General features: G+C 43.5%; 2 protein-coding genes and 2 long non-coding RNA genes across 4 annotated transcripts in view; 3 read left to right on the forward strand and 1 right to left on the reverse strand.

The window, feature by feature from the left end:
* Positions 1–26298, reverse strand: part of LOC122986896 (NLR family CARD domain-containing protein 3-like) — a 1497050-nt gene that overhangs the window by 1216849 nt on the left and 253903 nt on the right. The gene's annotated exons all lie outside the window — the stretch shown is intronic.
* Positions 1–26298, forward strand: part of LOC122986857 (NLR family CARD domain-containing protein 3-like) — a 934102-nt gene that overhangs the window by 285814 nt on the left and 621990 nt on the right. The gene's annotated exons all lie outside the window — the stretch shown is intronic.
* On the forward strand, positions 12041–13947 carry LOC122987898. Its single transcript, XR_006404657.1, has 2 exons — positions 12041–12832; positions 13509–13947. It is a non-coding gene; the product is annotated as an uncharacterized LOC122987898 (long non-coding RNA).
* On the forward strand, positions 24355–25946 carry LOC122987816. Its single transcript, XR_006404613.1, has 3 exons — positions 24355–24578; positions 24730–25139; positions 25280–25946. It is a non-coding gene; the product is annotated as an uncharacterized LOC122987816 (long non-coding RNA).

Below are 26298 nucleotides of genomic sequence, written 5' to 3' on the forward strand. Positions count from 1 at the left end.
AACATCAGCTGAGACACCGGAGGTCTTTGTCTCTTTGTCTCTTTGGATGCGGAGGAGGCGTTCGATGGGGGGGGGGGCGTATTTATCCTGGATAACACTTTTATATTCTTCATCTAAGGCTTCTGTCAGTAGTGATCGGATGAGATCCCAATATTTCACACTTGGTAGAGGATCTCGCCAGGATGCCCTTTGACCCCGGCGATCTGACCTTTATATCTATTCACACCTAAATCTGCTGGTTTGAATCCAGGAATTCTCAGATGTGGTTCGAAACACACACTTTCATTATACGCCGACGATACGTTATTGTTTATCTCGACCGGATATCCACCGTCCTCCAGACAATCACACTCTTAAACAGATTTGGAACTTTTTCAGGTTATAAATTGCACTTTTCAAAGAGTTTCCTGTAAAGAATCTAATCTGTAAAACGTCTAGAAGAACGTTTGGGTTTAATTCAGTTTAGGTGTGAACTGATCTGATCTGTCGACAATTATCAGATCTTAACAAAAACACTTTCACATCTTTAATTGAAAAGCTTCAATCAGACCTGGAACGGTGGAAATATTTCACATAAAACTGTTGCTGGGAGGGTAAATTACATTAAAATGATGTCTGCCAGTCTTTCTCTCCAAATCCATTTTCATACAATAAACAAACTAGTTGTTGTTCTGTGGAACGGCGGGACGACGGGACCAGGAGGAAATCCACAGACCTGTAGGTGGACTGGTGAAACACAACACGACTCTGTGGATCCAGAGTCCAGACATGAAGCTCCAGTGTTCATGTGACCAGTTAAGGACGAATGAAACGTTCACCTCTGACACACATTCTGTCAACACGTCAACACATTTTATTGTTTTATTGTTTTATTTTCTCATCTCGTCTTTTTTGATTCAACTTCTTTTATTGTAAATGTTATGATCCTTTGTCTTTGTATGGAGCATTTTGTTCAGCTGTGGAAATAAAGTTTATTAATTTACAAATATTATTTTCTATTTACTTTCCTAAAACATGCATCTCCTGTGGTTGAGTGTGTTTTTTTGGTTTTTTTGGATATAAAAACACTTTATTTTGAAGGGGTTCAAGATAAATGAGGCAACATTTTTTTCTCATTCTTTGAGATTTTCATATTTTTGGTCTGATTTTTTTTATATTTCTGCAGACGTGGTATGTATTCCCTGTGGAACATGAGTATTTACAGTAAATAAACTCATCTTTGTTGAAATCCGTCCAGTGGTTGTTGGGAAACAAACGTGCGTTTCTCTCTGTTCTGTAACTGTGGCTGAAGTTTTGAGCGTTTGGAGGAATCTGCTGCTGCTGCTCACATGAATTATGAGATTGGAGGTAATTGCTTCAGTTTGCAGAGCGTCTCTGCTGCTGTGTCGGATTAAACTGAACCATAACTCAGCGGCTGCGGCCTGGCAGGAGGGACGTTTAGCGCCGCGGCTATAACGTTAGCGGCAGGTAAAAAAAGACGTCTCACATGCTGATGATGAAGTCACATGATTCACTGCTGAAGAATGAGACTGAACTCAAACTGTCAACTGCAAGTTTATTTCTTTGCTCATAAATTTGCTGTCTTGAAGTGGAGGAATCACTCACACGTTTTTGGGAGGTTTTTACTCATTCTGATGATGCTGCAAAGGATGCTGGGATACCCTGTCGTGCCTTCTGTCTGAACTGAAGGAGACGACGGGATCCGGAGTCAGCCGTGCAGAAGTAAAAGTTAAAGGTGAAGGACACGCCGTGCATCCATGTGGTTTCAGTTGAGACAAAACTTGTTTTTATTTGTTTGTTCAGTCGACAGTAAAGAGGTGAAACGAGGAGAGAGAGAGAGAGAGAGAGAGACGAGGGCGGCGCCGTCGCATAGTTTCCATCCAAATGTGTCTCAAACTCCAAGAAAATTATCAAAAAAATGTCATGAATGTTTGTTTCCATCCACAACGAGATCATTAAAGAGCAACGGTCAAAGGTCAAACGATGGAAAACATGATGGAAATATGAAATTTCTGTTTGTGAAAATATTTGTCATCAAATGTGATTAAAATAAAGATTGACGCCATCAGCAGGACGGATCTGTTAGCTTGTTGCTAACGTTACGTTTCTCTTGCAGCATCATGTGTATGAACTGATGCATTTCTTCTGACTACAGTGACAGAAATCAGGAGTTTGATGACTGAAAGTTATTCCTGCTGGTTTAACGAGACATCCAGACATGAGCTACGTCAACCCTCATCAGCCAGCCGCCGCCGCCGCCGCCGCCGCCGTCCTCCAGAGAGGGAAAACGTGACGACGCTGTAGAGCTGATACACAGATTGAGTCTGTCCCAACAGCCAGTCTGAAGTCATCCAGATCTCGACGCGTGTGTGTGTTGCAGCTGTCTCACCTCTGTACAGCCGAGATCAGCAGCTGGTCGTGTCTGTGGGGGGGGGGGCGGTGGGTGGGTGGGCGGTGGGTGGGCGGGGGGGTTAAATGGCTGCCCAGGGACCTTTGAGCAACACTGGAGTACACATGTCCTCCTCCCTCCTCTCCACTCGTCTGTCTGTCCGGCTGCATGTCGGCTCAGTCAAATGGAGGCTAAATGTCACCTCACAGTCTCTCGGGGGAGGGGGAGGATGTGGGGGGGTGAACCAATCAGACTGGCCGCCTGCCTGCGATGGCGATGACCCCGGCGAGTCAGCACAGAGACGTGTTAAAGGGAGAGACTGAGGATGGACGGACAGATGCGCTCTGATTGGCTCACAGTTATTATGTCATCCTTTGTTTCCGTCCACTCAGAGGACAGACGAGGTTGATTCAGAGCAGGTAAAGTCTGACTCTCCACTTAAATATAGAACTTCAGTATTGATACATGAGACAAACTGATCAGGTTTATCAGGTTTAAACACTATTTCATCCCGTAAATAGTGAAGCTCGTTAGCTCAGCAGCTCGTTCACTAACGGAGCAATTAACAGTTTATTCAAAAGATGTACAGTACTGTGCAACAGTTTTAGACACTAAAGGTGAAGTGAGGATGCTTTGAATAGTTGTTATTGATCAGTTAACTTGATCCAGAGTTTAATAAACTAGCAGCAGTTCTCAGTGTTTCAGCTTCTCTGCATCTTCTTCTTCTGCTGCTTCTGTGTCTTCATGTTCATCCCAGACTGACTCCATGATGTTGACGTATATACTTACACTTGTACCTGCTATACCTGCTAAACATTATGCAGTATGGTAGCATGCTGATGTTAGCATTTAGCACTAGCTAGCACGTCTGCAGACTCTCGGGCTGAATCCAAACGTCCAGACTTCAGCACAGACTCGATGAGTTTGCAGGCACGTTCCCAGGAAGTCTGCGAGTCCAAATCCACAATTTAGCAAGTCTTCAAGGAGACTTTGTTGAAGAAAATTACCCATAATGTCGGTCCACAGCATCCACAGGAATATAAAAGGTTTGAGAATATTCACAGGCCTGGATTTAATTATTTGGATGTGAAAATGTGAATATAATGACAGCAGCATTTGGCAGCGTGTTTCATCTCACTGAGATATTCTGAGCAGATTTGTTGTGCTGATAAAGCAGCAGAAACTGCATATAACATCTTTGAAATGAGTTACAGGGTTTCAGTTCATCTCCATGGAAACAACTTAAAGTCCCGTCTCATTTTATCCCCTTGCAGCCTCACCGTGATGATGGTGAACATGTCACAGTATGTATAACTGATGTCCGACAGCAGTGATTGGTCGAACTGTTTTTCAGCCTGTTTTTGTTCTTTTTGTTGCCAGAACTTTGCTTTCCTGACGTAGGTGATATAAAGAAAGGCTTCCTGAGACTGCAGGGTTAATAAATAATGATAATAAATGAACTAATTGTATATTTTAGCTCGTCTCGTTTCAGTTTTGGTTTGACGGCAGTGTGTAATGCTGCTGTTTCAGGTGTCAGACGTCTAACAGCACAACTCTCAGTGTCCCGTATGAACCCTGAAGATAATCAGATTTGTGGCTGTTTGGACAGAGCAGGAATCACCTCTGGAGAGATGATGAGTTAATTTGAGGTCACGGAGTGCTTCCCTCTTTGCGAGCTATCAGCTGTGGTCAGGTTTTGGTTATGAAACCGTTTTTTTGGCAGCCGGGTTTTGGCAGTGCTTTTAAAGCACTGGGCAGCGTTGCTCAATCAGCCCTCCTGCCTTTCATCACCACAGCTCACAAATTAAACACGAGCTGATGGTTGGAAGATAAGACTAATCTCAGGCCGATCTGCAGAATTTCAACTCTGCTTCCTCTTATCTGCAGAGTTGGCACGAGGAAGCGTCCGTATCGGCGCGGCACGTTGTCATCATACCACACTGTCTGACCTTTGTCACCATTAAACTGGAGTCCATCACTTTTATAATCCGTCTGCTGGAACACACAACTGGCCGACTGCTTGGGGGGGGGGATTTCATCCATCATCACGATGTGACCGGAGCACAGGGTGCCGCCGCCTCAGGTGACCGGCCGCCATTTTGGAGGCTCTCAGGTGACATAATCTAAAGGTTGAAATGCAAAATGGCCAACAGGCGTGCTCAAAGTGCAGCGAGTGCTCAGTGAATGAAGGCATTTCACGATGCGTTCAGGGACAGATGTGAGTGTAGGTCACTTGCATTTCACTCCAACACACAAGAAGAAGGAGGTCAAAGGTCAGCAGCAGCTTCTCACACAACCACTGCTGGTGAGTTACGACGGCTGTCACGAGTCATTTGTTTGAATTAATTCAAACATGATCCAGATCCCGTGATGTGTGGGAGATCCAGTTTACTGTCATCAGCGTCTGACTCTTCAGTTCTTCATATCTGGTGTCGTGCAGCTGCTCTGTGTGTCAGACCAGCTCGTAGAGTCGACGTCTCACCTGAGTGTGAAGCAGCTGCTATTATCCAATCAGCTTCACTCGCTGCTGTCCTCCATTTTTATTTATCATCTTAGTTTACTGACAAGTCAGAGAGCTGATAGTGAACTTTCAGAACGCCCTCTGCTGGTTCACACAGCAAACTGCTTCAAACAGTCTGATGAGTTCACAGACTGAACATTTTAATGTTTCCCCACAGCCTTAATAAAAAAAATAAGAAAATAGACTTGAAGCATAAAAATATACTACAGAGTGCCAGTACAGACCAGTACAGACCAGTATAGACCAGTACAGACCAGTACTGAACAGTACAGACCAGTACAGAACAGTACAGACCAGTACTGAACAGTACAGACTAGTACTAAACAGTACAGACCAGTACAGAAGAGTACGGACCAGTACAGATCAGTACAGAACAGTACAGACCAGACCAGACCAGTACTGAACAGTACAGACCAGTACAGAACAGTACAGACCAGTACTGAACAGTACAGACCAGTACAGACCAGTACAGAACAGTACAGACCAGTACAGACCAGTACAGACCAGTACTGAACAGTACAGACCAGTACAGAACAGTACGGACCAGTACAGAAGAGTACGGACCAGTACAGATCAGTACAGAACAGTACGGACCAGTACTGACCAGTACGGACCAGTACTGAACAGTACGGACCAGTACAGACCAGTACAGAACAGTACAGACCAGTACAGACCAGTACAGAACAGTACAGACCAGTACTGAACAGTACAGACCAGTGCTGAACAGTACAGACCAGTACAGAACAGTAAAGACCAGTACAGACCAGTACAGACCAGTACAGAACAGTAAAGACCAGTACAGAACAGTAAAGACCAGTACAGACCAGTACTGTGCTGAACAAAGATCAACATGATGCAGAAGCAGGTGTTTCAGGTGTTTCAGGTGTTTGAGGTGTTTGAGGTGTTTCAGGTGTTTGAGGTGTTTGAGGAGTTTCAGGTGTTTGAGGTGTTTGAGGTGTTTGAGGTGTTTCAGGTGTTTGAGGTGTTTCAGGTGTTTCGGGTGTTTGAGGTGTTTGAGGTGTTTCAGGTGTTTGAGGTGTTTGAGGAGTTTCAGGTGTTTGAGGTGTTTGAGGTGTTTGAGGTGTTTGAGGTGTTTCAGGTGTTTCAGGTGTTTGAGGTGTTTGAGGAGTTTCAGGTGTTTGAGGTATTTCAGGTGTTTGAGGTGTTTGAGGTGTTTCAGGTGTTTGAGGTGTTTCAGGTGTTTGAGGAGTTTCAGGTGTTTGAGGAGTTTGAGGTGTTTCAGGTGTTTCAGGAGTTCAGTGTGAAGCCGACAGCACGACTTTATTAATTAACCCTTCATGTAAATCCTGCGACCTCTGAACAGAACAGCTTCTTCTTCTTCTTCTCTGTGTGGATTTCCAGCAGACTGGAGGTCTCGCAGCGTATCGCTGCTTCTGACAGAGAGACTCAACACGTCTGTCTGTTGACGAGTCCAATAAAGTTCCATTCAAACAACAACAAACAGAAAGTCGTCTTCACTTTGTTCAGAAACCTCCTGAGAGCTGCATCAAGCTGAGTCTGTTTACTTCTGGTCTCATTCAGGAAACTTTGTGCTGAATCATTCGGGGCGAGCAGTCGTGTTAGCGTGTCGTTATCTTCTACTTGTGGCAACGAGACGCAACGTGAACAAGATCCATCTTCCTCGAGTGTGAAGCAGCAGCAGAGACACACGGCTGAGATTTAACAACTGAACCAACGAAACTAAACCAGTCTGACCAGGAACAATCTCACACATCTCACCTCTTATTAAATGACCAGAAACACACTGACGTTTCCATCTCATCCGTAATAATTATAACAATGGTAATGATGATAGACTATGTTACATGCAGCTTCATCAGGTTACTTTCTGTTTACTAAAAACATAAAGCTGCAGCTGCTCAAAACATAAACCACTAAGAACATTAACACACAGAGGATGTGATGTCATCATTTCTTATATCTCCTTTATTGTTTTCATAATAAAAGCACACAGACGCTTCAGCAGGTAATAAATGTAATAAACAGCAGCAGTGATCATTCTGTAGTTTCACACACGTTACACGCATGTCTCAGCTAATTACACAAACCAAACACAATATGAAACGACTTCCATTCCCCACATTCACAGTTGGACTCTTATCACACGCAGACAGATAACAGCTGCAGGTGTTCAGGCGTGTTATCGTGGTATCTCCTTCCTGAGAACAAAGCTTTCTCCGATCACTTCCACTTTCTGCACACACACGTCGTCTCCATCGGCTGCAAACGTCTCTGCACTAATGACATCATTATTACAAAAATGATTAAAGTGCTGATCAGCTGATACTCAGAGAGGCCATCACCTGGTGAACTGATCTCTGGGATGGATCAGGGTGATGGTGAGGCCTCCTGTGCTGTGAAATTACTCTTTCCTTCCAGCCAGATTCCTCTCTGTCCTCCAGCAGAAAGATATTTACATCTAATCTGCATTATTAATGAGCTGCTGCTCTGATTGGCTGGAGGTGTGGCCCCCCCCACCTTCACCCCCAGCCAATCAGAACAGGCCCTAATAAAAGCAGCAGCATGTTTACCTGCAGTAATGTCTGCAGACAGTATATAGCGTCTATGAAGCTTTTTGAAGTTTTTCAAACGTTAGCTTAGCTTTAGCTCAGATATATTATGTTCCTTTAGCTGAGGAACAGAAAGAAACCATGTTTTAAAACTTCATCACAGACTGAAGATGAAACAGTAGAAAATCCTGCAGCTGAGTGTCGTTCAGCAGACAAACAACCGGTCGCTGATAACGGAGAGAAGATCGTCTCCAGAAATGAATTTCAGTCGTTCCTGATGTAAACGTCCGTCCTCTGGAAGGCTGGAAAGACTTTTTATCTGCTGAGCAACCAGCAACACTTCCAGTGTGCTGCTTCACTCGTCATCCGGCTGTGATGCAAACTGCGACTACAGACGTTACGTAAACACTCGGCGTAGCGCCGGGCGGCGGCGGCGGCGGGCTCATGATGAAGCTTCCTGCTGATCTGATTGGACTTTCTGGTGTGACGTAGTAACGAGTAGTAACCGCCTCAACGCCGCTCGCTCTGCAGCCGCCAGTTTCAAGATTTTTACAGCACAGGAGGCTCCAACATCACCCTGATCATCCCACACATCACTTTACTGGTTTACTGGTTTACTGGTTTACTGGTTACACGTCTTTAAATGGAGATTCAGCCTTTTCACACATTGATGGTTAAATCATTTGAAACCTGAAACTTCCTGTTGAGTCTCAGCTGAGCAGCAGCAGCTTCATAGACGCTATATACTGTCTGCAGACATTACTGCAGGTAAACATGCTGCTGCTTTCATTAGGGCCTGTTCTGATTGGCTGGGGGTGAAGGTGGGGGCCACACCTCCAGCCAATCAGAGCAGCAGCTCATTAATAATGCAGATTTGATGTAAATATCTTTCTGCTGGAGGACAGAGAGGAATCTGGCTGGAAGGAAAGATGGATTTAGAGAAATATAAACAACTTTTGGTGAATAAAATGTCACAGATATGTTTAAAATATAAAAATGAGTCTAAAAAGGCAGAATACAGACCTTTCAGTAATGTCACATACCACAACAGTGTTCAGTTTCCAGGCAACCAGAGAAGAAAACATCACGTCAGACCGTCGAGCTGATTGGATAAAGTCTGATTTATTCTGCTGGATTAGATACAAATGAATAATTATGAATTATTACATGCAAGTGAATTAAACTCATTATGGAAAGACAGTAAATTAAAACAGTGTGAAGGCTTTATTCTCTTCCAGGCACGTGGAGTCTGGATGGCTCCCATCAGTCATCACAACAAGGGAACAAACATACAGACATGTGGGAACGATGCGTCTCTTTAAGGAACCTTCACAGGGTTTAAAGTTACATTTCTGCACATTTAACCACGACTGTTTGTCGTCCTTCACATGAGATGAACACTGACTGGACACTTTAGCCTCAGTTACTGGTGTTGCAGATTCCACAAGATGTTGGAAACATTCCTCTGAGATTCTGCTCCGTGTCGACACGATTGCATCACATCGTTTCTGCAGATTTGTCAGCTGCACATTCATGCTGCAAGTCTCCGGTTCGAACCACATCCCCGAGGTGTTCTGCTAGATTCAGATCAGACCGGGGAGGCCACTGAAGCAGCGTCAGCTGGTCAACGCCGCCCCCCCCCCCACCCCCCCCCCCCCCACCGTTCCAATTATATAGAGGAGAAAGGCGGTTAAAAGCTGTTAAACATATGAAATAGGTAGTCATGCCAACATTCATTAACAGTCAAACTGTATTTGGTTCATTTGATGTGAATCCGTCAGTTACCAGTCTTCCTTCCGCAAGCAGGTGACCTGAGGCTGCTCTCTGATTGGTTGCTTCAGATTTTCCACAGGAAGCAGCTCTCTGCTACTGTGAGCAGGTCGTCCTCCTTCCAGCACGCTCAGTAATCCAGCCTGGTCTCACCGACGGCGAACGAATAACACGACAACTTCTTGTCATTTCGTGTGTTATTATCACTACACGTTTTAAGCTGTTTTAACGCCGTTATGTTTGAGTGACAGAGGAAGTCGATATAATGTGACTTAGTTTTAATTTATAAGGTGATTCTGGCTCATTGGGAGGAATTTTACTGTTAACTCAAACCATAATCTTTCCTTAAACAAGTTGGTTTTGTGCCTAAATCTAACCGAAAAGCTTAAAACGCGTAGACATCCATGCAAAATCAGACTTTGGTGTATGACTGCACGCTGTTATTTGTACGCAGGTTGAAGAGACCAGGTTGGAAAATCTCTCCTAAAGCCCAGAAAAGTGATTTTAATGTTGAGTTTAACGTCACCTTGATGTAAAGTGTTCGGAGCAGAGACAGAGACGTTAATGCACATGTGCAATGAGACACAACACAGAAGCAAACCAAGAAGCGAGAAAACTTTTTTGGCTGACACCTAAAGACAGTTAACCTTGCAGGGGCTAAATGTTTGTCCCCAGGTGGGAGCGAAGTCCTCACATGTAATGCTATGAACAGATTTATGTCCCCACATGATGATGAATAAATAACACACACACACACTCAGTCAGTGGCACTTCATTAATCACTGTATCTCCATCAGCTCTGCTGGTCGTTGCATCAGCAGGTTTTGAAAGTGCTCCTCCAGGGAGCGTGGAGGCGGCGAGCGGGCCGAGCAGCGCCAGAAACACACACATCAGGCTGTTTGGCGCGTCAGGCTCAACAGGGGGAAACACGGCCGTGTGCTGCAGCGGGCTGGCTCTGGATGCTCGGGTCGCTGCGGAGGAAGGAAGCCTGGCCCAGCAGGCAGGTTGAGCAACAGCAGCGAGCGGCCCGGGCCAACCGCCACCCTTCACCCAGTTGGGCCGCTCTCTGATTGGCTGAGGATCTGGGGGGAAGGTGGCCGAGCAGCGAGCGACCCCCTCTGAGTGATGACCCACGAACACTCAGATTAACACGCGCTGCCAGGGTCGAGGGTTCAACTCCCTGCTGTGTTGTTCAGTACGTGCAGCAACGCAGCAACAGCACGGCTGCTGCTGCACAGACCACCACTACTGCAGTACTGCAGTACAGCTATACTCATAGTACTGCACACTGCAGTAGAGCTGTACTAATAGTACTGCATACTGCATTACAGCTGTACTCATAGTACTGCATATTGCATTACAGCTGTACTCATAGTACTGCATACTGCAGTAGAGCTGTACTCATAGTACTGCATTCTGCAGTACAACTGTACTAACAGTACTGCATACTGTAGTATAACTGTACTCATAGTCCTGCACACTGCATTACAGCTGTACTCATAGTACTGCATATTGCAGTAGAGCTGTACTAATAGTACTGCATATTGCAGTAGAGCTGTACTAATAGTACTGCATATTGCATTACAGCTGTACTCATAGTACTGCACACTGCAGTAGAGCTGTACTCATAGTACTGCATACTGCATTACAGCTGTACTCATAGTACTGCATATTGCAGTAGAGCTGTACTCATAGTACTGCATACTGCAGTAGAGCTGTACTAATAGTACTGCATACTGCAGTAGAGCTGTACTAATAGTACTGCACACTGTAGTATAACTTTACTAATAGTACTGCATACTGCATTACAGCTGTACTCATAGTACTGCATACTGCAGTACAGCCATACTCGTACTACATTCTGCAGTACAACTGTATTAACAGTACTGCACACTGTAGTACAACAGTACCACCAGTACTGCACGCTGCAGAGTAACAGTACTGAATAAACTGCAGTATAACAGTATCTAGTCTATCAGAGTCTGTCCTCTTATAAAACAACCTGCAGTCATTCTGAGTTACAGATGCAGCCACAGACTGTATAAAATAATGGACGTAACCACGGTAACGTCACCCATTGATTTGTGGACTCGCGTTTGGCGTTTTGACCGTCGCCATCTTGGATTTTTGGAGCCAGAAGTGATGAGAAGTGACCACATGTGGATCAGAGCGTGGAGCTGACCCTAGCGCTAGCTGCTAGCTTGGTTAGCCTCCAGGAACAGTTTGACTTAGTGGTCAAACTGTGTCATTACAACATCACATGATGCTATATATTAATGCTATTTGTCCCATAGATTTACATTGTGAGACGTCTGTGAATCAGCAGTGTCACACACAAGTTTCACCATCAGAATTTGATCCATTCGGTTTGATCACATTTTGAAAGTCTAGAAGAGTCACACAGTTGATCCCCATTCAAGTTAGCTGGAGGGCTAAACAAGAAGTTAGCCGTCTCTGCCGGTGGAAGTCTCTAGTGAGCATGCTCCATGATGGGCACTTTGGCCCATAAAGCATGTGCAGTATGTATTTATCCAGGTCATTTTTTACAGTAGGAAGTGGCGTTTTTGGCTTCGTGCGCCACTGAACAACTTGAACGGGGGCCCCGCCTCCAACGCTGTATCCAGTTGTCTTTATACCTCCATGATTTACAGTCTAGATTAGAAAATGCTCCTGTTGCTCTGGAGTCACATGATCAAACCGCAGATCTGGAGGAGACTTGTTGTGTCAGTTTGTCAGTACAGTTACACAACATTATTACTGTTAATGAGTAAATAATGTCATCATGTGAACATACATCAATCTAACTCTGTTTCCTGGTTTATTTTCATGAACAGCTGGAGCCACAACAGGTGGAAAACAGAGCAGGAGCTCGAACCAATGAGCAGCTCTACTCAGGTTTCTGGAGTAATAAACTGCAGTAGCGCTTTTTCCATCAGGACATGTTTCCAGATTTGAGTTCCAGGTTTCACTCAGCAGATTTGTTCAGTTTATCAACAGGAACCTGAAACCCGACATGACGGGAGGAACGTTAGAGGTAAAACGTTCAAACCTTCGAGATCTTACTGCACTCTCCTGATCCAAGCCCCACCCCTCCTCTGCTCCGAACAGGTTAAAACAAACACACCCGACCCTGCCAAGAGCTCACAGAGCCGCCGGGGTGGGGGAGATGGGTGGGGGAGATGGGTGGGGGGGGGGGGGTGAAGTCAGGACAGAGGTGCGAAAAAATAAAAACAAAAGAAGAACATCACATGGCGGCAGGAGGCATGCTGCTGCTCGTCATCAGCTCTGCGCCGGCCTGTGGCATTTTCTCATGATGTAACTGAATAACACAAATAAATCAACTGGATGCCTCGCTGACATATCGCCCCCCCCCCCTCCCCTCCCCCCCGCACCCCCCTCGCTGATCTCTGACACTTGTTCTTGTTAAAAGCAGGGCTGAACGTCCTCCTCCGCAGGTTAACTGGCAGCACGCCGAGGAGCAAACGGAGCTCGGGTTTTCCAGACGTGGTCCAGCCTCCACATCAACACCTCTGTGAGGCTTCGTGCCACGCTTCAGTTGGGTGAGAATGGATCTGACTCTGTTGGCCATGAAGAGCTTCAAAACAACAGCTGAGGCCGCAGGTCTGTTATTTTAATCAGCTCTTCCAAAGGACACGATGAATCAAGACGCGGTTATCTGACACGCCTGATTTGACTTATGTGGATGTAACGTTCTGTTGTAGCATGAAAACACTGTCAGGTGTCTGTTAGAATCACATGTGCAGCAGAGCTGCAGAGCTGCACAGGGTCCCGGATTTCACTTCATGTCTGTGGTCTTCAGTCCCGTCTCAGACTTGATGAACACGTCGTGATACGAACGACTGAAGTCTGCGAGCAGCTCAGTCTGCAGGTCCAGCAGCTGGACCGTCTGGTCTCGTCTTCCTGCTGATATTTTCTTCTACATTTTGCTCCACAGTGTTTCTACTGTTTCCACACTTTCATCACACACAACGAGACCTTTTCAAAAATGTTAACTCGCATAAACAACATTCAGCAAAGTGAGTTCTGTGGTTAATCGTTTATGTTTTAGTGTTCAGACATCAGATTAAAGGCTCCGACTGTCCTTTAACAGTCTGAGTCTTTTAGGTGATTTTATGTCTTTTTGCTTTTTGTATATTTTATCATGTAAGATTAAAGGTAACTCTTCCTTATAAAAATTAAATTGTGATAATTTATCATTAACTTGCATCTAAAATCATAATTATATAAACAAAGTGAGACGTTTGCATCTGAACATGAGTTCATGTTTGTGCTTCAGACTGAAACGTCTCCGTCCTGATCAGCTGACTGTCAACAAGCTGCACTACAGCAGGTTTGGACTTCAGGACTTGTTGCTATGACAACAGCTCCAGATCAATGTTAAGACAGCTTCCAAGAACCAAAAACATCCAGACGCATGTCAACATCATCAATATTCTGATGTGTATGACTCAACGCTCAGGTCAACTGTTTCACCTTCGTTCTGGATCTGAGCGTCAAGTGTCTCCGCTGCAGGAAACCGCCGTGTCACATGACATCATATAACTTCATGTTTATTAGGATGATTTACACGGTTTAATGACAAACAATTATAAATGTTTTATACTTTAAAATATCTTTATGTTGTGTAGATTGAACTAGAGAGCAGATAGTGTTGTTGACAGCTGATGTATCATGATGCTTTTATTTGATTCTGAACGAATAAATAGTCAACATTTTAATGTCTTCAGTTGTCTTATTGTGTTGTTATTGTGTTTTTATGCTGCCTTGCTGCAACAATAATGTCCTCTAGTGGAATAAAGATCAGAACTGAACATGACAAGTTCAGCTGAAGAAGCTGTTCCAGTGTTTTTAGTGGTTCTAAAGCAGGAACCAGTTCAGCCCGTTTGTTCCTCTGGTCAGTGGACACAACAACGCAACATCATTTACTATAACTTAAACCAAAAATAAATGTCACCATCCACACCGACTCAGAGCTCGCTGCACTATGAAACTACCAGCCAATCAAATCCACCTCAGAGGCGAACGGTCGGCGGTCAGGAAGTCTTCCTGACTAAAAATAACAAACATTAAAATGACAGAAATGTGTCTGGTGATTAACGACTGTAACATGACGATTAACGACTGTAACATGACGATTAACAACTGTAACATGACGATTAACGACTGTAACATGACGATTAACAACTGTAACCTGACGATTAACGACTGTAACATGGTGATTAACGACTGTAACATGACGATTAACGACTGTAACATGACGATTAACGACTGTAACATGACGATTAACGACTGTAACATGGTGATTAACGACTGTAACATAATGATTAACGACTGTAACATGACGATTAACGACTGTAACATGGTGATTAACGACTGTAACATGGTGATTAACGACTGTAACATAATGATTAACGACTGTAACATGACGATTAACGACTGTAACATGGTGATTAACGACTGTAACATGGTGATTAACGACTGTAACATGACGATTAACGACTGTAACATGGTGATTAACGACTAACATGACGATTAACGACTGTAACATGGTGATTAACGACTGTAACATGACGATTAACGACTGTAACATGGTGATTAACGACTGTAACATGGTGATTAATGACTGTAACATGACGATTAACGACTGTAACATGGTGATTAACGACTGTAACATGACGATTAACGACTGTAACATGGTGATTAACGACTGTAACATGGTGATTAACGACTGTAACATGACGATTAACGACTGTAACATGGTGATTAACGACTGTAACATGACGATTAACGACTGTAACATGGTGATTAACGACTGTAACATGGTGATTAACGACTGTAACATGGTGATTAACGACTGTAACATGACGATTAACGACTGTAACATGATGATGGTGAAGCCGCTGTGAAACAATCAGAAAACATCGTTTTGTTTCTCTGATTCACTCGTCCGTTCTCGCTGCACCGCCGCTCCCTCTCTTCATTCACTCTGTAGCTTGCTCGACCACTGCTGCTCTCTCTCTTTTTCTCTCTGGTCTTTTTTAAAACGAGTCAGGAAGCCGCAGACAAGTCTAACTTTACTTTTAACATTAACAAATAAAGAGAAATGTCCTCCCCTCGTCCCGGTAACATCTGTATCCTCCCTCATGCTACAGCGCTACATGTAATGTAAACACAGGCTCTGTGTGTCGTTTATCATTTCGTGTGATTTGGCGGGAATCCGACCCGGCAGCAGCCATTTAGAATAACTATCTAGAAACAGCCAATCTTCTCTCTGATGGTCTCATTTGCCATGTAGGTCGTCCAGAGGCATCATAACCAGTTACAAGTTTCCTTGTTGTTTAAATATGTAGTTTAAATAATAAAATTATTATTCACTGCTTCAGTTTCAGGGTCCTGGTGAAGCACATATTGACTCACTAGTCCAGTTTCCATTCAAATGTTGTCAAGTCAATGCAAATTTTGACTGAAATTTCAGAAAGTTGATAAAAGAAATGTGTGAATTAATGTCTGTTTTAATGAATATTAACAGTTGGTGCTGATTCTGCCGTCGACTGCAGTAAAGCAGAAACAGAAGAAGAAGCGACAGTCAGAGGTGAAGCCATGGAAACGTGACATCACATCCTGCTGATGGACAAACAGCTGACATCACAGCTTCCTGTCAGTTATACAGACACGTACTGAACGTCTGCCGCCATGTTTGCTCTCTCCGGCTTCAGGGACATTAAGTCACATGTTTCCTGTATGACATCATTTATTCACTAAATCTGTCTCATTTTGCTCCAAACATCAACTTTTACACCTCATCCAAGCAGAAAAACCTTTTTTTTTTTTGCGATATTTCAGCTTTTTTTCCACATTTCCACTCATGTTCACTAGACGCAAATTGAAAAAGCGCCTTAAAGATGGTGGATAGAAACACAGCTGGTGTCAGACAGCTTTGGTTTACAGACATCGTTCATGTGGTTTTAGACTTCAGCTTATAAACCCAGACAGACGTCCTGCAGGGAGCAAGATGTGAAGTTTATGAACATGGTGATAATCTGCAAACTTCTGAACAGTAATCTATTCTAATATGACGGGTACGTTGTGACCTACTGAGCAACAATCAGCTGTTCATCCAGCAGACGTTTCACTAACCTCCAGTCTGTTTACTATAATTACACTAATTTTCTAAAATGAATTTGCTAATGAGTTATTAGAGTTAAAATATCTATCATCACACCTTTCAAAACAACCCAGCGCACCTGCAGGATGACGCAGACTCACCTGTGTGAGACTTTTCTAGTCTGTACTGGTTTGTGCTTTATCAATAATGGTCCTGTTGACGGAGCAATTTACAGCCAGCACAGAGCCATAAAAGCCGTCTGTCACTCACTGTTGTTTTAATCCTGCAGCCAGAGCATTCCTGGCCTCCGACCAGCTGCAGGTTCACACTCATCATGACTGAGCATGAACACATTTATCTCTGTGTATCTGCGCTCAGGTCGGACCAGATCTGATTACAGGTACGGAGGTGTGAATGCTCCACAACGTCACCGTGGAAACAAGCCTCTCTACGGTTCAACAGCAGCATGTACGCCACCATTCAAAAGCAGCTGTCAATCAAATAGAGACTGGAAATTCCTACAATTACACACACACACACACACACACAAATACACACACACACACACAAATACACACACACACACACACACACACCAATACACACACACACACACAAATACACACACACACACACACACACACACACACACACACAGTCGTGTTTCCATCACTTCAGAAAGCACCACGTTCATTTCCTGGAGACTGACCTTTAATCAAGTCTTCACTCTAAAGTTAAAGGGAGCTCTGTGACTCCACTGATTCACAGCTTATTGATCTTCTACTGGTCCTTTATGCAGCCCCTCAGTTCAGCCTCTGTCTCTAACAGGCCGTTTTAACTCCTGTCTCTTTAAGGCCCCGCCCTCCTGATGAGTCCACTCTGTTCTGATTGGCCAGCTTCAGGAAGCCTGCAGACAGGCAGCCTATCAGAGTCGTGTTAAATTCATAATTGAATTGAATGAAACATGTTCATCACTGAATCAGTGGAGCTTCATTAGCGGCACTAAAAACCAGTCGACACAACAACATGTGGACGTTCTGAGCTGTTTGTTGAGTAGATCAGTAAGAAGAAGAAGAGTACGAGCAGAAACAGTCATAGCGATGATGTTTGATGAAGAGCTGCAGATGACCAGCACACCCCCATCAGGAAAAGCATTATAGGTCCTCACAACATGAGTAAAACCTGATATAAACAGGAGATAAACAGATAAAAAACATAAAACATGTGAAGACACGTTAATTATTATTGTGTGGCTCGAGGCTAAATGCCCATAAAAAATATAAAATTGCCCTCGGAGTTGGGATGATGTAAAATAAACAGTTAGACAAAGACTCAAAACATGTTTCGGGCCAGATGTGAGGCAGCGACAGGAACTACCAGTTACCGACATGGGGCGTTTTTTTATTGAAACCTGTCTGACTTCAGCTGAGTCACCATCAGATGGAAATAAAAGACGGTTAGAAATGTGGACAACGACAGTCGCTGAGCCCGAAACGAGACGTTTAGAGGGAAAAATCACTATTTGGTGGAGCTGTTAACAACTCATAGACATGTGAAATGTGACCCCGACTACACACTGCTTTTTGTAAGACGTCAAAAGACAAAAAGGTTGGAAACCACTGGTTTCATCTTTAACAATGTGTTGTATTTTAAAAGCTTGTTATATTATCCATTGTGTCAAATCTATATCTGAAAAGAACAAATAGATGATAAAAAGCAAAAGGGGTGATGCTAGTCTGTCCTACACCAGTGGTTATATGTTGTCAAGATATTGTTGTCATAGAAACAAAACCCATGTGCAGCGCTTCATCAAGAAAGCACTGGGAGCGCTGGGATGAAGGCTCCCAGCACCCTGCCGGCACTTTTCTGCCAGAGAAAACGTTGTATGGACACAAGCCCTGAAACTGTCAGATACATGTAGCAGAGTAAGAAGTTCAATATTTCCCTCTGACATGTGGTGGAGTGGAAGAATGAAGTAGCATCACATGGAAATACTCAAAGTACAAGTACCTCAAAACTGTACTTGAGTGCAGTACTTGAGTAAATGTACGTAGTTACTCTCCACCTCTGGAAGACAGATGTTTACTTCCGGACCCGTACTGTCCCCCCCCTCAGCACTCAGGGCCTCTGTGGGTGAAGGGGGGGGGGGGGGGGGGTTGTCCAGAGTTTGCAGGCCGTCCATCACCCGTCCTGTCCTCCCCACGCAGCCCCGCAGAGCTTGCATAACGCCCCCCCCCCCCCCCCCCCCCCGCCCCCAGCCTGAGAGGACGCTGGGCTCGCTGCTCTCGCTTTATCTGATCGCTCTGTGTATATTTTTATCTTCCCTCTAGAAACCGGAGCGATACAGCGGTTGTGAAACGGCTGGCGAGTTGATGTGTCATGCTGAAAGTGCTGGCTCAGCACGATGGATGCTGGAGGTTAATGAAGCCGGGTTGGAAACGAGGAAGAAGCACAGAGATGGTGATGAGAGAACGCTCTTCATCTCTGCAGGAGAGTCAGCGTGTCCTTGCTCACTTCTGTCATCCATCACTCTGCTTCCTCTCGTCCCGCTGCTGTGACCTCTGATCCTTTATTTATTTCATCTTTATTTGTACAGGGACGAGAATATAGCATCAACTTATGCAACGCACCGCAGCAGCTACAGCCTGAGGTTGTTGCGGTGCGCATCCCCCTAGACGGGCTTTTAAAAATACATAAAAACTCAGCAGTAAAAACACACATTACAACACGAAAACATCACAAAACACATAAAAGCTCTTTATAAACTGATCCTTCACTAAAACAGACATCAGATGTCTCTACAAAGTGCCATCATCATCATCATCATCATCATCATTTATCTCCACTCAGCAGAGCGCCGTCCCGTCTACCAGAGATCATGTTCATATGAGGAGAAGCAGTTCATGAACGTATAAGGGGAAGTTGTTATTTGGTTTGTTTCTTCAGTATCTCTGTGTGAAGGTTCAGACAGATGTTTTTTTAAGGGTTTATTTATGTGGAAATGGATCTCGATCGCTGCCAGAGCTGCAACGACTAGTTGATTAGTTGATTAGTTGCCAACTATTCAATTAATTGGCAACTATTTTTATAATTGATTCATCATTTTGAGTCGGTTTTTTTTTTAAGAAAAGAAAAGAAAATTCTCTGATTCAGCTTCTTAAACTGGTTTCTTTAGTTTCTGTGACAGTAAACTGAATATCTTGAGACGCTGATCCACATTTTTCAACATTTTCTAAGCAAGAAAATAATCAACGCTTAATCAATACTTGTAATAACAGTCAGTTTCAGCTGTTCTTCTCTCCTCGCTGAGCCTGAACACTGTAAAAGATCCACAGTCATAAATCTAGTGGATATCTTCTAAAGTTGCAGCCTGTTTAGAACCAACTTCACTCTCTTTGTTCCTGCAGAATGTAGTTCCTCTCTGAGCTGAGGCGGAGGGATACGTTCCTCACGTTAATCATTTATTGACCTCCTCGTGTTTCCTTCAGACTCTTTTCTTGAAGCTTCTCTTCCACTGAGCTGCAGACGTTGTATTTATCTCCATATTAACAGCGATTAGCCACATTCTCCTCTCAGGATCTCTCAGAGAGGAAATCTCTGGAACACATTTGTGTTTGTCGCTTGTTTCTTTCAGGGCGAAGCAGATAAACTCAGACTGAACTATTCCTTCCTATCTTATTAGATACAGAGACAGGAGCGAGTCGAGGAGGTCTGGAGGACGACGAGAACAGCTGGAGGTCGACTCCGAGGCGTCGACAAAACAACTCAAAACATTTGTGTTTAAAAACAAACTTAGTGGCTGCAAGAACGTATCCCTCCGCCTCAGATCAGCCATCGATTAACTCTGACGGCTGAAGTTAAAATTAACTTCAGATCAACGTCGTCATCGAACTTGTTTTTGGCTTTAATGAAGCTTTCATATGAATAAAGATTCATGGAGGTAATAAGCTTCATCTTTAGTCCCTCTGAAGTTGTTCTCACCATCAAAACAAGAGATTTATTTATTCTTGTTTATTATTTGTTTGCACATAAAAAATAAAAGTTTTATAAAAGATTTAAAGGTTTGATATATACACAAAGACACTTTTATCTTCATATACTCAACTCAAACTCAACACAGGATATAAAATAAATATAATTCTCTTCATCTTGTTTTGACTTCTGAGAGGAAATTATTGCTTCAATATAATGTGAAGCTTCCACAAATAAAGAGGTGATGAGAAATAAAAGCTGACTTTCAAAATCCAAACAAAAACTGAATGAATCAACACTAAAATCTGTCAGAAAACAAAATGATATTTTTATGTTTTTTTGATGCAGAAATGTTGAAACATGAACATCTGTGCAGCTGCAGGATGAACAAACGTCGCCCCCTGCAGGTCACAAACGGCAGGTTTTCATCTAAAGACATGAGCACAGCTGATTTCACTCATATTTTTATCACTTTTCTTAACATTAGCATTGCATCAGTCAGGCTGACGTTGCCATGGTGACGAAGACAAGACAATCACCAGCAGCAGTGATGCTGCGGGTCCTGATTCTGCTGCGAAGCTGAAACTAAAACGTCTGCAGATGAATGAATCATGTTTCTCAACTGCATCAGTGTTCAGTGATTAAAGCTTGTAAAACCTTTTGTATTCAAATCATTTTTACTTTAATTGCTGCTGATCGTTTTATAAATCGATTCTTTTCTTCCCCTTAAAAAAACAAACAAACATGTGACTTTATCACAATTTATCATGTGACAGGAACTAAAGCTGCCAGATGAGGAAATCTGTAATGTGATCATGTCATTTACATACATGTAGGGGAGACCAGGGACGGTTGTAACACCTTGAATTCCTCCAATCAGAAACAAGCTACAGTGATTAAACTCCTTTTGCACATGCTCAGAAGGAGCCACGTTTGAAACTTCCAGAGAAAGTTACCAGCAAAAGTGTTTTTTTTTTTTGAGGTAAAAATTTAACTTTTTTTTATTAGATGTATTTTTTGGATGTTTAGGAATCCAGACAAGTATTATTAGAATCACTGTTTTCTAAGGTACAAATAGAAATGACTGACATGTGTCAAACTAGCAGTTAAGCTAGTTCACATGAGGTGAAAGCAGAGCTGGTGATACTGGGACGGTTGTAACGTCTTGTTACAACTGCACCAAGTTATTATAGTTATTATAATAACTAAGTTCAGGAACAAGACCACGCCCCCCCGTTCCTTCTCACCAATTCACCACGCCTGCACCTCGTTAACCCAAATCAGCCGTGCCTCCCGCCCACATACCTGCACGCATACATAAGCACTCCTCGCCTCTCGAACCCCTCCCACCGCCGTCCCGGGGCCTTTCTGTGGTGAGTCTGCATGTTCTCTGCGTGTTCACGTGGGTTTCCACCAGGCACTCCAGTTTCCTCCCACCATAAAGACATGCACGCCAGGGCCTATTCTTCCATCCCAGTAATTCTACTCTTTCATCATAGGAACCACCGGGGGGACGATGAAGCAAAAATTGCTCATCGAGACGTGCCCCCACCCTGAGTCTCCGTCCCGGGTTCCTCCAGCCTCAACTCAAGTCCAGCCGGTCACTATCCATCCAATCCGACTCCTTCATGATGGCGTCTGTCGCCTCCCCTCGACCCTAACATCCATCGCCGCTCATCTTATTCCTTCCCGAATCATCTTGCTGATCAAATAAACTATTTAAACTATACACAAATGGTCTAAGTTAGTGAATAAGGCCGACGTAAACTGGATGGATGGCAAATTAAATGTAAAATGTCATAAAATTACATGCTAAGTTAATAATGACTAGTTGCTAATAGTCAGCGGAAACATGTTTGCTAACAGCAGCTAAATATCAGAAAGAAGAAGAAGAAGACACTTCCTTTGGCTTCAGATGAAATAAAACAGGATAAATCAGGACAGTAATCACTGTTGTACTGACTGTTGTCCTCAAACGAATCCATTTTGATTTCATGTTTAAACCTTTTTGACGTGTCTTCCACCCATTAAATCATTTTCTTGCATTATAATTTGATGGTTTCCACTCTCTTTGTCATGTAGTGTGAAAAAAGGTATTCATTATTTTAAAAAAAAGAATAGTCACAATAATATAAACGACAAATAATCTTTTTCATGAGTATTTGATTGATTAATTATGTTTATTTTGTATGTTACAACTGTCCCAGTATCACCAGTGGCATGTGTTACAACCGTCCCAGTACACTGTGACTGTACTTAAATCAATTTTGCAACCTTTACATATTTCATAAAACCACTTAAATACATTGTACCCCTAGTTGACACATTAAGTTTATAACTATTCCAGTGTAAATGGTTTTTGATTTATTTTATTGGGAAAAGTGTAACAAGCGTCCCCGGTCTCCCCTCCTCGTCACATTTATCGTGTGAAAAAGTGAGTTCACACGATGTTTTTTTTTTAACACCTCACATTTCACAGTAAGATATTAATTATAACATCTCATAAATACAACATGTGGATGAAATATTTCTCACGTAAACTCGTAAATATGCTTTTTTCTCTGCGATGTCCAGGCAGCAGGTGGTTTGGCGCTGCAGACTGAAACCGTCACAGCCAACTCTTGAGTTTTAGAGTTCGTCCTCACCACATAAATCTGTATCTCAGTTTCATCGTCCACAGTGTGTAAATCATAAAACACACCGGGGCTCTGTGTTCCAGTGTGTTTGAGTGGGGGGGGAAACGGAGCTTTTTGCAAATGATGTCATTAGCAGGACTTTCTGTCGCCTCCGGTCTTATCTGCGATCACTCATTTGAAATGTTGATATAGTGGAACACACACGGAGCTGCTGTCATTGACCTCGTTACCGTCACCGTGATAAAATAAAGATGTTATCAGCAGTTTGAGAGTGAGCTGATTAACAAGTAGAGTTTATGGTCTGTAATTAAGCCACTGTGTCATTCCGCACTATATATATATATATTAGAACAGCAAAGAAAATTAATTGGCTACAATTTTGATACCTGATTCATCATTTTAAGTCATTTTTTTAAGCAAAAACACCAAATCTTCTCTGGCAGCAGCGTCTCACGTGTGTGAATATTTGCTCGTTTTCCAGTTTTCTGTGATAGTAAACTCAACATATTTGTGTTTGTGACTGTTTGCGAACTCCCCGACTGGCTGACGGGCCGTAAGATAGTGAGATTTGTCAGCCGGCTGTCTGTCCTCCAGATGTTGGCTGTGATGCAGCTTCGCTGTTCGCCGACTGGAAGGAGGAGCAGTGTGGACATAAATCGTTTAAAAGGACGGGTCACAATTTTTCAATTCTGTCTTAAACCAACAGTCGGGAGCTGAAATGAACATTAAAGCTGTTTTCTTCTTGCTGTAATCATTCCTCCTGTTCATACTGACCTTTAGAAGATCCCTTCATAACGACCTTAATGAAGTTTATCTGAAGCTAATATGAAGCTTCAAATCAAGTAGATATCTTTCAACGTTACAGTCTTTTTAGTGCCAAAGTCCCTCTTTTTGTTACTATACTTCCACCTGCAGCTCAACAGGGAAACACTGTCCGAGGAAACACAAAGAGGGAATTTGATGCTAAAAACTTGATGTGACTAATTCATATGAGCTTCACACAGACTTTTAAATGACTGCTGGTTTAACACACTGGGAACACTGGGAACTGGTTCTTTAACATTTTTTTAAAAAAAAGCAGGCGGATAAAAGTGTAGACGTAGTTTCTTTTCTGTCCAAGTTTCATCATCATTCATTCATCATTCGATAGTTCTTTTGCAAGCAGGAGCAGTTTAGAAACTCTTCTTCATGGTGCATTTGAGAACGTGTCAGTGTCCAACATCTGATGATCCGCTGCCAGAAGCCTCGCTGATGATGTCAGCAGGTCAGGCTCAGAGGACAACCAACAAACAAACATGGACGCTGTGAACAGGATGAAGTTTCATTTGATTAAAAATGTTTCTGTCCAGGACTCAAGTAGCCCCGCCCCCCCCCCCTCCCCCGGTGACACACCTGGACACCTGCCCGGACCAAACACCGCCGTCACTGATAACGCTGATAACACTGATAAGAGTTTTAAGAGCGATAAGACATGTGGGACGATGTGGGACGAAGGTCGCAGAGACTGCAGAGTCACCAGAGCAGGAAACAGCCTCACAGACAGGAAGTGAGCGGCGTTACCTCGACAGGTGACACGTGGAGGGAAAATCTACAACCTGCAACAGTTTTTACTGCAGGTCACAACAAACAGGAAGTGAGAAAATAACATTCTCAGTTTGAATACTGAACGAGTTCATTCATAATGCTTCCTTATCCCATCATTTCCTTTTCTTCCTCCGTCTCTCCCTCCTCTTCCTCCTCTTCATCCTCTCTCCCTCCTCTTCCTCCTCTCTTACCTTCTCCAGCAGGTAGACGTGAGACCTGAGAAACACAACATACATGATACGTTAAGAGAAGAGATGTGAGCGTGTCAGAAAGGCTGAGTCATAAATCCCCAAACCTCTCAGCAGGGAGAAGACTCAGAGTGTCTCCTGTGGAAGTGTGTGCTCACCAGTACAGAGAGCTGTGGTTGAACTGGTGTTTTACAGGCCAGCCGGGTGTGGAGCTCACAGAGAGAGAGAGAGAGAGAGACAGAGAGAGAGAGAGAGAGAGAGAGAGAGAGCCCGCCAACCGAAACAGCTGCAAACGTTCACGAGAGGGGAGTCGGAGCCAGTAACCATGGCAACTGTGGCTCTTAGCAGCATCACTGAAGTGTCATGAATCATCGAGTGGCTCGTTCAGCCAAAACAACAAACAAACACCTCAGAGGTCAGAGGTCAGGGAAAAAAGTTTTATTATTATTTTATGCACATTCAACACTGTTTCTACTCTCTGCACTTTATTGTCCTTTTTACTTGTAGTCTGATTGTTTTTTACTGTTTTTATTGTATCTGTTCTTGTTGTGTTTGTATACAGAGACAAATGACAACACATCCCGCCTTGAACCTTGAACCTTGAACCTTGAACCTTGAAGGAATCTGCATCACGCCATCGTTCAGCGCTGAAGGACCAGCAGAGGACTGATCGACAGCTCAAGAGGAAATAATCAATACTGATCGGTATTATCCATGTCAGCAGATTGTCAGTGATCTGAGGACGGTCGACTGGAAGGAAACTGTCGATACGAGTTCTGCAGCTCCTTCAGTCTGTTAGAACTGAAGAAACAACCGAGTCCAGTTTCCCCCAGTTCAACCCTCCATGGAGATCCATATTATCAGTGTGGCCAAAGCGTGTGTGTGTGTGTGTGTGTGTGTGTGTGTGTGTGTGTGTGTGTGTGTGTTTCAGCGTGTTTCATCACTCAGCTTCTCTTCTTATGCAATCCAGCTGTAAACCGTCCAGACTCAGACGGTGGAGGAACTTCGCCACCTGCTGGACGGAACACAAACTGCAACGACAGGAAAGAAGAAGAAACTTCAGTTCTTGCATCTAAAAACACTTTGTTATAAAGTGTTTTAATATCAAATATAATGAGATATTATTAATATTAAACATATGGCCACGGGAATCTCTTTTTTAACTATTATTGGATGTTTGGATGTAAATGTAATGCTATACTTAATAATATATAACTTCATGAGATACAGACTGTTGTTTCACTTTGTTTTCTGTTCTCTCTCAGTTCATGATAGATAAAGTAACATCTATCTATCACACACACACACACTTACACACGCACACACGCACACACGCACACACGCACGCACACACACGCACACAGACACACACACACGCACACACACACACGCACACACACACACACACACACGCACACAGACACACACACACGCACACACACACACACGCACACACACACACACGCACACACGCACGCACACACGCACACACACACACACAGACACACACACACACGCACACACACACACACTTACACACACACATGCACACACACACACACTTACACACACGCACACACA

The sequence above is a fragment of the Thunnus albacares genome, chromosome 1 (assembly GCF_914725855.1).
Source record: "Thunnus albacares chromosome 1, fThuAlb1.1, whole genome shotgun sequence".
In the NCBI taxonomy this organism is placed as follows: domain Eukaryota; kingdom Metazoa; phylum Chordata; class Actinopteri; order Scombriformes; family Scombridae; genus Thunnus; species Thunnus albacares.